The sequence below is a fragment of the Suncus etruscus genome, chromosome 13 (genome assembly GCF_024139225.1).
Source record: "Suncus etruscus isolate mSunEtr1 chromosome 13, mSunEtr1.pri.cur, whole genome shotgun sequence".
Classification (NCBI taxonomy): Eukaryota; Metazoa; Chordata; class Mammalia; order Eulipotyphla; family Soricidae; genus Suncus; species Suncus etruscus.
In genome coordinates this window covers 14,576,735-14,593,977 of record NC_064860.1, presented here as the reverse complement: position 1 = coordinate 14,593,977, position 17,243 = coordinate 14,576,735, and the positions used below count along the sequence as shown (strand labels likewise).

The window sequence follows — 17,243 nt, the reverse complement described above, 5'->3', positions numbered from 1 at the left end:
CTACTCCTTCAGGCTTCACTCATTAGCCTGCCCTTGTTCACTTTTCCCAAATGACCAGGTACTGGAGAGCCGGAGTGATAGTATAGCTGGTAAGGCTCTTGCATGCAACCAACCTGGGTTGGATGTCCAGTACCCAATATGGTCCCTCGATTATGACCCGGAATAATTCCTGCATGCAGAACCAGGAGTAGCCCAGAGCACAGCTGAGTGTACTTCCCAAACAGAAACAAAACAGATATCTAAAAAATACTCTGAATCCAAATGACCCAGCTCTATCAATGTAATCGTTTCATTCTGGTTTCCTTTTTATCCTTGTAGTGCTGATGGACCAACGTCTAACATCAAATTGTTCTTTAAGTCTCAACTTTAACTCACCTCTTCTAGCAGATGTGGAAGCAACACAGGAACAGGTGATGTGCTCCCCTGAACATTGCCCTGGGGGTAGCTGTCAGCCCACCTTTACCACCCTGCTTGGCCCTAAAATTAAACAGAAACCAGCCCAAACACCCTCGAAGTCCTTACTTGATCTCCAGGGAGAGGGACACCTGGTCTGCGTCACTCTTAGAGCCCTGCCTCCTCCCCCATAATCTTCCTCCCTTTTTGCATTTGATGAGAGGAAAGGGACTGAACTATCCTGGGCACTATCTTCTCTCCAAGTGCCTTATCCAATGGACACATTTGGTGGGCACTTCAATTCATGCACAGCAAGGAAGATGAATGGAAGTGTGGGTGGGTGAAGAGTGAATTATGAAAGTTTTGGATGAAAGTTTTGTATAGAGATGTATAGAGAGATAGGTCCTGATGATGGTGGTGGTTATGTGTGGAAACTGGAAACTCAGTACTCCTCTGTACATGCTTCTCTAATATGAGCAGAGGAGAGGCTAGGTAGTCCTTGCAGCAGTGAAGCCAAAATTAGGCAAATTAGAACCCCAGATAGAATCCTACAGCAGAGAGCCCAGGAGAGGGAAATATATTCTGAGAATGGTGGGGTAAGGACAGAGAATCGCCTTGAGGTGTGGTGTGGGAGAATGAATATTCAGTATGAGGTCCTATTAACTCATGGTTACTGGCTACTTCTGATGATGAGAACTGTGCAAAGGAGCTATTGAACAGACTGAGCTGTTTAGACAGACAGGTGGGTGTGGGAAGGAATGGAGAGCATTTAAAAAATTTAAGCACAGGAAGAGCTTACATTGTGTCAGATTTTAGATTTTATCCAACCGGTGATCCAGGGACCAGAGTGGTTATACAGTAGGTAGGGAATTTGCTTTGCATGTGACTAACCCAGGTTCGATTCTCAGCATCTTATATGATCCCCAAGCCCATCAAAAGTTATCCCTGAGCACCTCCAGGTTGGTTCAAAAACAAACAACAAAACCAACCAGTGATCAAATGGCAGATTTAGAAATTCTCAATTCCCGGGGCCGGGCGGTGGCGCTAAAGGTAAGGTGCCTGCCTTGCCTGCGCTAGCCTTGGATGGACCGCGGTTCGATCCCCCGGTGTCCCATATGGTCCCTCAAGCCAGGAGCAACTTCTGAGCACATATCCAGGAGTAACCCCTGAGCGTTACCGGGTGTGGCCCAAAAACCAAAAAAAAAAAAAAGGAATTCTCAATTCCCAATTCCTCAAGCCCTGGCCTCAAACTTGACTGAGATTGGATCATAAGAGAACTTTGGGAAAAAAAATACTATTGGGGGTCTAGAGAGATAGTACATTAGGTAGCTAGCATGTTTCCCTTGCACAGGGCTGACCCAGATTCAAACCCTGGCACTGCATAAGGTCCTATGAGCCCACCAGGACTGATCCCTGAGCAAAGAGGCAGGGGTAAGCCCTAAGCATTGCCTGATATAGCCCTCAAACCAAAAAATAATATACCGCATTTTCCGGCATATAAGACTTTTTTTTGGGGGGGGCACACTCGGGGATGCTCAGGGGTTACTCCTGGCTGTCTGCTCAGAAATAGCTCCTGGCAGGCACGGGGGACCATATGGGACACCGGGATTCAAAACAACCACCTTTGGTCCTGGATCGGCTTTCAAGGCAAACGCCGCTGTGCTATCTCTCTGGGTCCATAAGACAACATTTTAACCCATGAAAAACTTCTTAAAAGTCAGGGGTCATTTTATACATCAGTATATGGTATGCTGAAACTTACTCCAGCTTCAGGGACTGTTGTGTATGTAAATATTTTGGGGGATTACTATGTTACTCACCCTAAACTGATTGGTGATTGTGCCCTACCCTAGGGTGTGACCTGGCATTCTGCCCCCAACCTAGGGTAGGACCTGATTCTGCTTCCACCATAGGTTGGTATCTGATCCCACCATTGGGTGGTACCTGACTCTGGGGGATAAAAACAAGAGTCTGTGAAAGGCCGGGGCTTTTTGGCTGGAACTGAAGCTGAGTCTTTGGACTTCAGTCTTGTCCACCGAATAAAGCTAATATTTCCACGAGCCTGCCTGTCTGCGAGCTGTTTACCCGCCGTTTCACCTCAGAACCGTCGGCTAGACAGGGTGGCAGACGCGTGCTCCAAGCTGGAAGAGAAAGGCCTCATCCTCCATCCCACCATCAGTCAACCTCTTCAGGGGCTGACTTGCTACAGGGACGAGTAGTCAGCCTCCTTCTTACCCCTGCATCCCATCCAGCTGCCAGGCGTCATAACTCAGTCCTCTGCTTGTCCTGATTCATCTGTCAGGGCACACAGAGGAGCTGAGTTACCAAGTGCTGCTCTCATCCAGCCACAGTGATGCCACTTTCTGGTGCTTAGTCCTCTGTTCAGCTTTTACAGGACACAGAGTAGGCGCTCTGTCTCCCTCTAGCTATCCTATTAATCACTGTACCCCAGCCAGCTACTCTTGGAGGAGCCCCCTCTCCCTGCTCTCAATGTAGATCACAATTAAAAAATCACTACAAATGACAAGTGTAAAATGATTATTGGCACTCCAAAGTCTAATTTTATTAAACATATACTGTTAATTTTTGAGGGTTCTACTCTTTTTCTCTTACATTCTTTAATTTCCATTTGGTGTGTGTTTAAAGAGAGGTAGTCTTATAGGGCAAATATGACCCAAACCCTATATTTTAACAGGAAAAGTAGGAGACCGTCTTATACTCCGAAAAATACAGTAAATAAAAAATATCATTGCGTGCTGAGAGATAGTAAAATGGGTAGGGAATTTGCCTCTCATGCAGCAGACCCAGGTTTACACCCCACCACCACCTATGATTCCCTGAGTCCCAGGGTGCAGAGCCTGGAGTAAACCTTGTGCACTGCCAGCTGTGGCCCCCAAACATAACAAATCATTGCCCAGTTCTCACTCACAGACTCTTACATTTTATATTGCAACCTCCTCCCCAGTGATACCAGGATTGAATGGCTGACCTTGAATGAGAATTAGGGTTGGAAAGCTAACCTGGGTTTAATCCCCAGCACCCTATATGGTCCTCCAAATGACACTCCAAGTGATCCCTGAGAACAGAGCCTGTAGTAAGCCCTGAGTATTGCCAGGTGTGGTCCCAAAAGAGAGGAGAAGGGGAGGGTAAGGGGCCAGGCAGGGAGTCAGGGAGGGGAGAGAGAGGGATTTGGCATCAGCAGCACCCAGGGGCTTGAAAATGCTGAATCTCCATGTACTTACATGCCAGAGCTACTGAGAGTCCACTTTAGAGCAATGTGGTAGGTGATGGGCTCAGGGCCTGGCTCATCTCTTCACTTGGGAAGGGGCATCCCTTCTTGCGCTGATGGTGGTAGCAAAACAAATATGCACAGATATGCAGCAATCAACCAAGTATTGAGGGAAACCACCAAGAGAAAAAGCCTCAAAGCCTTGCTGAGAACTAACTTAATCACATGTGGCTGGTTGGATGGATCAAAGGCACAGTCATATATTTTCAGAAAAAAAAGAAGTTATTACTGCTGATGATTTGGTAGCTGAAATCACACCAATGCAGAACCCCAGTACTTGACAGTGAAAAGAAGGATCTCCTTCCTCCAAATAATAAGAACAGGAACCAGCCAGAGCAATAGTACAGTAGCTTGCACTTGGTCTGCCTGGGTTCAAGGTCTACCCAGCCTTGAACCTGGTGTTATTCCCTCCTCCCCAGCTTGCCAGGAGTGATCCCTGAGAGCAAAGCTAGGATTAAGCCCTGGACAACACACACACACACACACACACACACACACACACACACACACACACACACACACACACACACACACGACATTCCTTGCTCAGCATGCCAGCTTTTAAGATCAAATTAGACTGTGTTGTTTTGTGGTCCTTTGCTGACAGTAGAACTTGCCGTCATTTAAAAAACAGTTTTCCTGTACTGTATAATGATGTAAACAACTTTCAGTAAGGATGTATACACACTGTACTGCTTCACCACTAACCCCCAAAGTGTTCTTTTAATAAGTATCTCGTGAATGAACAAACAAACAAACACAGAATCTCAGATTTTACCCAGCTCAATCTCTTATAGACTTAAACAGAGGAAATGGAGATCAGGAGTGAAAAACCAGAGTGTAGGTGAGGTTACTCTTGCAGAGAGCTGAGAGGGTAGGATTGATTCTCTGCCCCTTATCACATGGACAACAGAAGGAGTTACTGGAGGGCTGGAGCAGTAGCACAGCAAGTCGAGCATTTGTCTTGCTATTGCTAGGTCATACGGTATTTCCATTTTAATTTTTTTTTGTTTGGGGGCAATATCCAATGGTGCTCAGAGGCTACTCTTGGCTCTGTGCTTGGGGAAAACTATCTCCTGGCAGTGCTCAGGAGGCCAAATGATGCCGGAGATCAAAATTTAGGCTATGTACATGCGACCTATCTTTCCAGTCTCCTTTTAAGGAACCATGCCATGTTCCATAAAGGTTGCACCAATTCATATTTCTACTAGAATTGTGCTACAGTTAATTTTGCAATTTGCCTACGTTTGTGGGGGCCCTATCTGGCTGGTGCTTACTTCTTTGCCTAGGATACCATATAGGGTGATGAGGATTGAACCAGGGTCTGCAGTGTGCTAAGCAAGTAACTTCTGTACTATTCTAGCTTTCCTGCCCTCATAATAGTTTTTTTTTAAAAAGGGAGGCAGAGAAGCTAAGTGTTAGGAATAACACTGGAGCAACAGCCAAACTAAACAAAAATCCTTGAAAACTTAAGCACAAAAAGTTAACATGGGGCAGACTTGTTAACTATTTTGTTAAAATGATTTTCTCCCTAAATTCACCCTGTCCTCTCTTAGGAGTCCTGTGATGGGGGGGGGTGTCACACACACACACACACACACACACACACGCACGCACGCACGCACGCACGCGCGTGCGCGTCATTCTTGCTCAGCATGCCAGCTTTTAAGATCAAAGTAGACTGTGCAGTTTTGTGGTCTTCTGCTAAAAGTAGAACTTGCTGTCATTTAGGAAACAGTTTTCCAAATAAAGGCTTTCCTGTGTAATGATGTAAACAATTTTCAGTAATGATGTATACACATTATATTGCTTCACCCCTAACCCCAAAAGTGTTCTTTTAATAAATATCTTGTGAATGAACAAATAAACCCCCAGCCCCACCAAGAAAGCTGAAGTCACAGCTAGTGTGAACTCAAAGGTCTGTTGTCAGAGTGAAGTGAATTCAGCTTTGAGTATCGTGGCATGACTTTCTGCTTATTTTTGCCTCCCTCTACACTTTGCACTAAGGTTTTGTTCATTTTTTTTTTCCAGCCACACCTGGCAGTGTTTAGAGCTTCGTCCTGGCATTGTGCGCAGGAGTCATACAAGACAAGGCTCATACAGACAAACCCATGGCCCTTGTATTATCTCTGAAGCCCAACTTGGCACTTGCCACCAAGCTGTTGGTTGCATCCTTTGACCATTTTTTCTATTACTGATATTCAGCAGAAAGAGAGAGAGAGGGATCAGGACAGATTAGAAAAAGGAGCAAAATCTGAGATAAATTCCTAACTAAAGGGTTATTCATTTTCATGTATGACCTTTATTCCTATCATATAGTTTGAGATAGGGGTGTAGTGATTCTTTTGGGGGAGGCCCACACCCACTGGTGCTCAGGGGTTAATCCTGGCTCTGATTTAAGAATCTTCCTGCATGGAGCCAAGGGATCCTATGGGATGCCTGGGAATCGAACCATGTGCAAGTCAATCTCTCTACCCACTTTACTATTGCTCCAGCCCAATAGTGTGTTCTTTAGTAATTTTTTGGAGTTGTGAAGAAGTACATTCAAATTCTGTCTTTCAGTTGAATTCTTGTTTAACATGTCTTTCTCTGGTATGTAGAACCCAATTAAAATTCTGAATGTTAGTTAATGTATCTTAACATACATTTCTATAATGTGTAGGATGCCTTAATTTAGCATAATTATCCAGATGAACCACATCTCACATTACAAGAAAATTGCAACCTGTCATAAAATAAAAGGGCCATATTACAGCAGAATCCTTACCCTCTGGAATACCCTGTTAGAAAAGCCAAATAATGCAAATAAATCGTCACTCCCCAATTTGATGCTGCTTTGGTGATTCGATTAATTATTGTGAAGTGAAACAGCTAACAAAGAAGGATAAATAAAAATAACTTCTTGGGTCCAAAAAAGGGTGTAAATTTTAACTCCGATGCATGACAGCAAATGTAAGCAAGAATTATAAACAAAGGGGCCGGCTGAATGAATTAATATGCACCAGCCTTCATTGCTAGAAATAGGCCCCTGTATTGTACTGGTATACACTGTGGTTTCACACAACTGCAAATTTGGCTTTTCTTCTCCACTTCTGGGAATCTAGAAGCTGTTCTTATTAACAGCAGTGAAGAAACCTCACAGCAAAAGGAGACTTGAGTGTGCCGGGTTCCAGTGAGCTTTGCCCTTTCCCTAGACTATGCTATTTTTAGAAACCACTTCTGGGTTTTGTTTTTCATTTTTTTTCTCTTCATTTCTTAATTCAGACTTGCTATTTCTGCAGACACTTAAGCTTTGCCTCCATTGCTGCTGGCCAACTTTCATTCATTGATCCACCTTCAGATTCTTTAAAAGTCACCCACCTCCCAATACCCATCAGATAAGGGGCTAATGTCCAAAATATGCAAGGCACTGACAGAACTTTGCAAGAAAAACACATCTAATCCCATCAAAAAATGGGGAGAAGAAATGGACAGACAATTTGACAAAAAAGAAATACAGATGGCCAAATAACACATGAAAAAATGCTCCACATCACTAATCACCAGGGAGATGCAAATCAAAACTATGAGGTACCATCTCACACCACAGAGATTGGCACACATCACAAAGAATGAAAACAAGCAGTGCTGGTGGGGATGTGGAGAGAAAGGAACTCTTATCCACTGCTGGTGGAAATGCTGCCTAGTCCAACCTTTATTGAAAGTAATATGGAGTTTTCTTCCCAAAACTGGAAATTGAGCTCCCCTATGATCCAACTATACCACTCCTAGGGATATAACTTAGGAACACAAAGATACAACACAAAAATCCCTTCCTCACACCTATATTTATTGCAGCACTATTTACAATAGCCAGACTCTGGAAACAACCAAGATGCCCTTCAACAGATGACTGGCTAAAGAAACTGTGATACATATATACAATGAAATATTATGCAGCTGTCAGGAGAGATAAAGCCATGAAATTTTTCTATACATGGATGTACATGAAATCTATTATGCTGAGTGAAATAAGTCAGAGGAAGAAAGATAGAAGCAGAATAGTCTCATTCATCTATGGGTTTTAAGAAAAATGAAAGACATTCTTGCAATAATTTTCAGAGACAAAAGAGAGGAGGGCTGGAAGTTGCAGCTCACTACATGAAGCTCACTACAAAGAGTGATGAATGCAGTTAGAGAAATAACTACATTGATAACTATCATAACAATGTGAATGAATGAGGGAAGTAGAAAGCCTGTCTAGAGTACAGGTGAGGGTGAGGTGGGGAGGTGGGAGATTTGAGACATTGGTGGTGGGAATGTTGCACTGGTGAAGGAGAGTGTTCTTTACATGACTGAAACCCAACCACAATCATGTTTGTAATCAAGGTGTTTGAATAAAGATATTTATTTTAAAAAGTCACCCACCTATGCATACCACCTATGCATACGAAGAGCACATAATCTTTATTGTCCTCATTCTCGTCTAAACGGCTTCCTATGACAGTAGCTTCCTCGGTGTGAACTCACTTGCATTTCGGTTTCCATTCCTCCATCTTCTCATTACTTTTTTTGTTTAGCATTTGATTATTTTATTATCAAAATATAAGCAACAATTACATCCCTCTCTGGTGAAACATTTCAAGTCCCTTGAAGTGGAGGGTCTTGGGTCTTGAGATGTATCAATTATAAAAGGTGTTGCAATGAAAAGTTCTTAAATGTACAAATGAGTACTTTATACAAGAATTCTCTATAAAGTTCACTTAAGTGAAAAATCATTTGTTTCAACTTCAGATAAGGCATGTTTACTTCCTGTTGATTTGTACAATTACTTTTTCTGCTTTGTTGGAGATTTTTCTCTTCATTGGTCCTGATTTTCCTGTTCAGAATAGTTGCTAGAGTGTTCCCATCATTTCTCAGCCGTTTTGATATCATCAGTCACTTCTGGAACCTGAATATTTTCTATTCTTTTCTCTTGACTTTGATGTCTCTTTTCTTCTAAAACTGTCACTGTCTTTATTTTGGTGTCTGTGATCATTTTCAGAAAAGGAATTTCTTTTTCCTCTCTTTTTTTTGGGGGGTCACCATGCTTACTTTCAAAATCTGTATACATCTCTTGGTCCCCATTATGCACAATTCTACTATAACTAGTTTGTTCAATACCTCTGTCTGAAGTGTATTTTGATATGGGATTGCTTCAATTTGGATCTCTGAAGTTTTTATCTCTATGCTTTTCTGGTGTTCTTTCCCGCTCAGTCTCTGTTTCCTGGTGCCCTTCATCTGGTATTCTTTTTTCATGTTTCCTATTATTTGCATGTTGTTTCCGCACCAATTTGTCTACATCTTTCTTTCTGGTCTTCCCTTGGCCTGCCTGCCTTTCTTTCTTTCTTTCTTTCTTTCTTTCTTTCTTTCTTTCTTTCTTTCTTTCTTTCTTTCTTTCTTTCTTTCTTTCTTTCTTTCTTTCTTTCTTTCTTTCTTTCTTTCTTTCTTTCTTTCTTTCTTTCTTTCTTTCTTCTTTCTTTCTTTCTTTCTTTCTTTCTTTCTTTCTTTCTTTCTTCTTCTTTCTTTCTTTCTTCTTTCTTTCTTTCTTTTCTTTCTTTCTTTCTCTTTCTTTCTTTCTTTCTTTCTTTCTTTCTTTCTTTCTTTCTTTCTTTCTTTCTTTCTTTCTTTCTTTTCTTTCTTTCTTTCTTTCTTTCTTTCTTTTCTTTCTTTCTTTTCTTTCTTTCTTTCTTTCTTCTTTCTTTCTTTCTTTCTTTCTTTCTTTCTTTCTTCTTTCTTTCTTCTTTCTTTCTTTCTTTCTTTCTCTTTTCTTTCTTTCTTTCTTTCTTTCTTTCTTTCGTGGTTTTTGGGTCATACCCGGCAGTGCTCAGGGGTTATTCCTGGCTCCAGGCTCAGAAATTGCTCCTGGCAGGCACGGGGGACCATATGGGACGCCGGGATTCGAACCGATGACCTCCTGCATGAAAGGCAAACAAACGCCTTACCTCCATGCTATCTCTCCGGCCCCGTCCCTTCTTTCTTACATCTTTAAGTGAAGCATAGCTTTGACTGCTGCTGGTTGAAGACTTGCTTTTATCACTGGATAACTCTGAGCTGCTGTCGCTGTCAGACGAATCCAACGCAGAGAAGTTAGACTCAGGAGAGGAGGATGAGGAAAAGTGATCTGGCTCAACATCTACTTTCTGGGCCACACCCTGTGATGCACAGGGGTTACTCCTGAACCTGCACTCAGAAATCACTACTGGCAGGCAGGGAACCACATGGGATGCCGGGAATCGAACCCAGGTCAGTTCTGGGTTTGCCAGGTACAAGGCAAACTCCTTACCACAGAGCTATCTCTCTGGCCCCGACCTTGGTTCTATTTTTGAAGTGTTCATGCAATTCATCTGTTAACCCTCCAAAACCTTTAGACATAAAGAAATTGATGGCAAATCGAGTATTCCTTGGGTTATCTCAGGGTAATAATCCTTCGAAGAAAGGCTGCAGGGTCTCATCCTTTAACATTGCATTAAATTTAGGAAGACCCATATATTCACATAGTTCCTGGAAAAATATCTTAACAAAAATTCTGCTAGATGATGTAGTGGTTTCTTCACTCAGTTTATACATTCGAGAACACTCCATGAAAATGAATCAGTGTATAAAAGGTGAGCAAACAGCAACAATTCTCAATTTGTGTGTTTCTGAGCAATCTGTAGTATCATATTGTTCTTTGAATATACCTTCAAAGGATTTCATGTATTCTCTTCGGATCATGCAAAATCGCCCAGCTAATAAGCCATGAAACTTTTCTTATGTTCTTTGTTGAGCACAATAATTGAGTATCATGTTACAGAGTTTTTTGGTTTGGCTTTTAGGAAACTTCATTTTCAGAAGTTTGTGAGTACATTCTTCAAAATATCAACTTGAAAACTTGAATGAATTGCAAGATAAATTGTATGATGAAATGAGACTAGATTAATTTCTGTTTTGTCATGGATATTTAATTTTTGTCCTTCATCTTCACTCTCCTCTTCTTCACGGCTTTCAGCATCTAGGTCAGTGTTAGAATCACTATCGCCTTCATCGAGAATTTCCTTCTTAATAGCTTTCTACTTTTCTTCATTCTCCATAAAATTAGAATCCATCTTGAAAACATTAAGAACAACTTGGTTATAGTCATCTTTCAGAGTGGGCATATGAGTGAACTGATCATTCTCTTCAGCTAAATCAAGTCCTTCTAGGATAACTAGTGGTCCTTGAATTCATCCTTCCAAACAGCAAACATCACTTTAATCATACACTAAACTCTTTTGTCAACTTCAGACTCGTGGAGAATATTTTTAAGGTGTTCAAATATAGTATTGATCTCCGTTGGTGAAACTTGTGTTAATTTGAGGCCACATTCTTTGAGAAAACTGATAGCTCTTCAACACTATCATCGGTTGGTCTTTCCAGTAGCAAAGTAAGCATTTCTAAGCATAAAACTTTATGTGCCACATCCTGTTTTGTTTTGTTTTGGGTCAGATCCAGCAGCACTCAGGGGCTACTCCTGGCTCTATGCTCAGAAATTGCTCCTGGCAGGCTCAGGGGACCATATGGAATGCCGGGATTTGAACCATCGTCCTTCTGCATGCAAGGCAAATGCCTTACCTCCATGCTATCTCTCCGGCCCACACATTCTGGTTAATAAGATGTTCCACAAAGTTTGAAGCAGTTAGACAAAGTTGCTTATTATTTGTTTGGTAGCCTTTTAGAAAATTAAGAATTAATCTCTTGAGAATTAATTCTTCTATTTGTGGAAATTTTGAGTTTATAATTGTAGTCAATGTTGCATAAACATGGGTAAAGATTGGAGAAGCACTCTGGGCTTGCAAAACAGATCTGGATAGAAAGCTCCTTCCTTTAACTATATTTTCTTGCAAAAGTTCTTTTATAATAAGACCTATATTAGAAATGTTGACTTTGTTGATAAGACCATTGATTGACTTTGTTACCCCACATTCTTGGTGTAACCTGAGCTACTAGACCCTCCCATTTCTGGGAGGGATCTTGGGCGAGTTTACTGTGACTTTACCTGCTAGACCCTCCTAGGAATGGGAGGGGTCTGGGGGAGATTATAAAAGGTTTGGCCTGAGGAGCCAAAGGGGATTTGCCAGCATGGAGGTTGGAGGAGACATGGCTGAAAGAAGTTAAGACGCAGGGAAAGCTAAGAATGGCATTTAAATAGGTTTATGATATAGGCCACAAGTGATGGCCAGGGCAAACAAAGATGTTATCTCTCTGGAAGCCTGCCTGTGAGTGAGTTCTATACCCGCCAGCTGAAGGGGGTTCCAGAGCCACGTGGCCTGGGATGGCAGAGAAAGGTCCCTCATCCATCCACTGCCATCCAAGCCCATCCTAAGGGTTGTGACTCTACAGACTTCTTTAGGACTGCCCAGATCATCTTCTGGTATGCTAAGTTATTCTTATATGTTATTTGTTCCTGCATCAACCTGAGCTTTGCAGGACCAATATAAGTTTCCCCCTATGCAACTAAGGAGCGTGTCCAGGTCCTCTTTCTTATTCTTTGTTGAAGGTTCATCCTGAGTAGAGGAATCATGGGTCAATAATGGCTCTATGTTTTTCTGGGTTCCTGCTTCATGATTCTATGCTACCATCATCAGAATGTTCTCTTCTTGAATGTTCATAACTTGATCTATAATCAAAGTAATCCCTATCCAGAGGCGATCATTCTTTTTGTTTTTGTTTTTTTTTTTTGTTTTTTTTTTTTTTGGGCCACACCCGGTGTTGCTCAGGGGTTACTCCTGGCTGTCTGCTCAGAAATAGCTCCTGGCAGGCACAGGGGACCATACGGGACACCGAGATTCAAACCAACCACCTTTGGTCCTGGATCGGCTGCTTGCAAGGCAAAAGCCGATGTGCTATCTCTCCGGGCCCGAGGGGATCATTCTTGGTTTGTCTTCAGGTGTGAAGGTCCTCTGATATGAATGATAGTTTTCCCTTCTCTCAGAAGAATGTTTTATCTGTCCCACACTACTTTTTATTTTGCAATTGAGCTTATCAATCAGAGACCTGAAGCTATTCCAAAGAACAAGCACAAAATGGCACGGATTCCTGGACAGTTTAATTCTTCTTTCTGCAAACGTCACTATTTACAACCCCAGCAGTAGGTCTGGAAGCAAAACATCGAGGCAGAAAATAATCCACACAGCGAAAAGGTACAAGAATGGATTCAGGAAATCTAGTCCTCAAGCATGAAGTCCAACCACACAAGCCTTCTGCTCCTAAGAAAGAACACAGCTCAGTGGAAGAAGATAGAAGAATGAGTCTCTGCCTTCCTCATACTCCTGCTTTTATTGACAAGAACCAGGTCACACCCTAGGACAGAAGGGAATACCAAGTAGGGAACAATCCAATCATCCCATCATCTTGTCACATCCTAGGGAGCTGTTTTTTTTGTTTGTTTGTTTTTGTTTTTTAATTTTTTTTCTTTAAGGCATTTTTTTATTTACAAAGTTTTTCATAGTTGAACTTTAGACATACAATGTTCAGCATCAAACCCACTACCTGTGTCAGCCTCCCTCCACCAATGTCCCCAGAGTTCATCCCAGTCCTGACCCCACATAGGTCTTTATATTTACAGATCATAGCTACATTTTTAATCCTCGTCAAACCAAATACTTAGAGCCATAAAATTAATTTCCTAAATAAAGACATGACTCTGAGGTCAAGAGAGGTCGAAGACTTGTCACAATCAGTAAATGAGTGATCTTATGAGCCAGAACTCAGTTCCAGATCATTCTCATTTCAGCTGATTCTCGGGTAACCAGAAAACAGTTCTCATGCCTTTTTCTTTTTCTTTTTTGCTTTTCTTTTTCTTTCTTTTTTCTTTTCTCTCTTTCTTTTTTCTTTTTTTTTTTTTTTTTTTTGCATAGGCCAGAGCTGTTTTTATTGAATACAGAGACCACCCTGGGTAGGGCAGTAAGGACAGATATAGCTCAGGCTATCCTGAGCCAGACTTACTTGTAAACCTAGTAAATAAGACAATCTCTGTTTTGAGGTAAATCCAAGTTGTAAACAAACATACAAAGGAACTAGGGATGATCTTTGTTTTAGGTAAAATAAAGTGTAACCTAACACCCACGGGCACTTACTAACCCTGGAGACAGAGCAGCTGTGTCTTCGCATGTGCTTATTCTCATCCCTTCCCAGTTCCTGGAGTCTTTGGGTTTCATTTGTGTGTTTGTTTTGGGGTCACACCCAGCAGTGCTCAGGGGTTACTCCTGGCTCTTTATTCAAAAAACTCCTGGAACGCTCAGTATGGGATGCTGCAGATTAAACCCAGGTTGGCCGCTTGCAAGGCAAATGTCTTACTCCCTGTGCTATTGCTCTGGCCTCCCTACAGAAATTTTAGGGGAGTTTTTGATCACACCCAGCCATGGTCAGGGGTTACTCCTGGATCTATGCTCAGGGGTCACTCCTGGCAGTGCTTAGGGAACTGGGATTAAACCAGTATCAGCTGTCTGCAAGGATGGCCTCACCCCTGTTCTATCTCTGTCCTCTTTTTTAGACTCTTGTTAGCAATTCCCTAGATTCCTCTATTCCTCAGCTCAGCCTCTCCATCAGCAGCTTATCTCAGTTGCTAAAAGACCCCCACCACACAAAGCTGGGTGTTAAGGAAGGAGAGTTGGGGTGGAGAAGAAGAGCAAGGGGTTCAGCTTATTTGACTGCCCATTCCTTAATTGCCTTTCTATTATTTCTCCTTATGACCTTTTTTTTTTTTAATCTAAAGGTTTTACAAACACAGCTCTCATTTCCTCACTACCAAGAACTGATTTCCACCTTCACATCAGGAGGCAAAGCTAACGTGTGTCAATTTCTGCAGCCAACCCCACATCTGGTTTCTGCTCGAAGCCTTGGGCACCCTTTCCTGATCTGTCTGTTTTTGAAGTCATTCCCGCTTCCTCACCACATCAGCATTCCCATAGTCCACGAGTTCAGAGTGACTCCTCTTCCCTCCCCTTCCGAATTTCAGTTCCTGAGTCCTTGGCACAGAAATGATGGGGTTGCAAAGAAACAACTCACGATTCATGTTTAATAGCTCTGCCTGGCCTGCTCGGTTCCAAGTGTTGATGGACTTAGGAATCACCGAGCCTTTAGCTTGTTGAGAATGATCCAGTCTCACCACCTCTCCAAAATAACAAGATGCCAAGCTTTTACTTTGGCACACTGTTGAGTGGGCATCTGGCCTTAGTATTGCTAAGTACCCAATTTCACAAAACCAGTCATGCGTCCTCACATCATGCACTTAAGCCAGAGTGGGATAGCCACGTGAAAATGCCCTCTCTCCCTACCTCTCTGCTTCTCTCTCCCTTCCTCCCTCTCTCTCTGTCTCTCTCCCCCTCCCTCTCTGACTCCCTTTTCTCTCATTCCTTCCTCTCCTCCTCCCTCTCCTTTCCTCTTCCTTTCTTTCCCCACTCTACACATAGAATAATTATAGGAATCTTCACATTGGAAATCTTATTACAATATAGAAAATATGCAAGGTCCATTACATTATTGTTTGTTTGTTTTTTTCTTTGTTTGGGGCCATACCCAACTTAGGAGTTTTTCTTGGCTCTGAACTCAAAAATTACTCCTGGAGGTGCTCTGGGGACCATATGAGATACTGGGGATAGAAGCCAGGTTGGCTGTGTACAAGGCAAATGCCCTACCCGCAGTACTATTGCTCTGACCCTCATTACAGTTCTTTATAACATATGATTATATTGCCACCAAATAAAAAGCCCCAATAGCTGTGATTAAATTTATTGGTCCTGTTATGTCATTAATTTTACATTAACTGGCACTAACTTTACTTTCCTTAGGGGGTTTTTACTACTATATGCTCAGGTAACAACTGTTATGCTGATGCTTGTTCCAAAGAAGACTTTATGATCTTGTGGTCAACATCAATATCACTTGGACTGCTTGAACAATGGAACACTTGAACAATGTGAATACTGGACCCAAGAGATAGTACATCGTACAGGCACTTGCCTTGCAAGTGACCGACTTTGGTTCATTCTCTAGCATCCCATATAATCTCATGAGCCCACCAGAAGTGATCCCTGAGAAATCCCTGAGCACCATCAATTATAGCGCCAAAACTTAAAAATAATTAATACTAAAATTGAGAAATATTACATTTTGGAACACAGGACCAATTCCTATCACAGCATAATCCCCTGAAGGCCCCCAAGCACTGCTAGGAATAGTTTCCAAACATCACTAGGAGGGCCTTGGTATCCCTCAAACTATAGATTAAGCAGCTTCTTCTCCTCAAGCCCTTGCATTGATCCACTAGCCCAGTTGACCAAGAATTGTTGGCAGAGCCCCACCCAAGAACACTTGACTACCAATGGGTATGAGCATTAAAGTACTAGCAGAAATGACAGGTGCCCACATAAAATGATAACTAAAAGCTTGAAGTATTTTAGGAGTGGAGTGGCAAGTATCAGAGACCAATAGATGAGGGTAGGAGAAACAAAGAGGAGACAGAAGGACCTAGGGTTGGAGGTGAAGGGCTTAAACATGCTGGATTTTTAATGTCTAGTAAAATAAGCTTTTTGGTCCAGAAGGAGGGAGGTGAACAAAGATGATGTAGGCCAAGAAATAATGGCTGGCACAGTCCACTGGTCCACGGGAATAATCAGGAGGCAGAGTCCAATGCTATGATGCACTGAATGCTCTAGGAGTTTCTGATGGTGAATTTGTACCCATACTAACCCTTGCAGTTCGAATACATGAATCAATTGCATTTAAGACAATGTGTCCAGGGCTGTGAAATTACAGGGATTTGTACCTGACTTTCATGGGACCAAGCTCTGATCAATCCCCAGACCTGTATATAGTGCCCTGAATATCACCGGAAGTGACCCCTGAGCAAAGAGCCCGGAGTAAACCCTGAGCATAACTATGTATGGCCTGAAAAAAAAATAGCTAAAAATGACAGCTTGTCGATTCACTCTTCTTGGAAGTAATAAATATTTTTACCAATAATAGTCAACTTTCAAAGAAGAATCTACAAATCTTGATTATCTTGGTAGCTTGTAGAAAAATATATAAAGCTCCATTTTAGGACTAGCTTTGTGTATCATATTGTTTACCTGTAGCAATATTTAAGTGATATTTTATTAATTATTTTCTTTTAAAGCTCATTAGGAAAAAGGAATCAGCTCAGAAATCAACATGGCATTAAGCACAGCTTCAAATAAAACATTTAACTGTAAGAACTGCTGAAAGGTAATGTTGCTTCCAAGGTACCAAAGAGGATTAGCAATGGGATACTAAAGATCACCAGTCATATTTGATGAGTTATAGCTTTGATAATGGCTTTTGACATTATACACAAAATCGCTAATTTAGAAGCCGAAGTGGTGGCATAAGCTGTAGGGTGTTTGCCTTGCACGTGCTAACTTAGGATGGACCGTGGTTCGATCCCCCGGCATCCCATATGGTCCACCATGCCAGGAGCAATTTCTGAGCGCATAGCTAGGAGTAACCCCTGAGTGTCACCGGGGGTGGTCCAAAAAAAGCAAAAAAAAAATTTGCTAATTTA

General features: G+C 42.0%; 1 pseudogene; it reads right to left on the bottom strand.

Moving 5' to 3' along the window:
• Positions 1-8,489: 8,489 nt before the first annotated feature.
• Positions 8,490-14,598, bottom strand: LOC126026304 (pre-mRNA-splicing factor CWC22 homolog; annotated as a pseudogene).
• Positions 14,599-17,243: the final 2,645 nt, after the last annotated feature.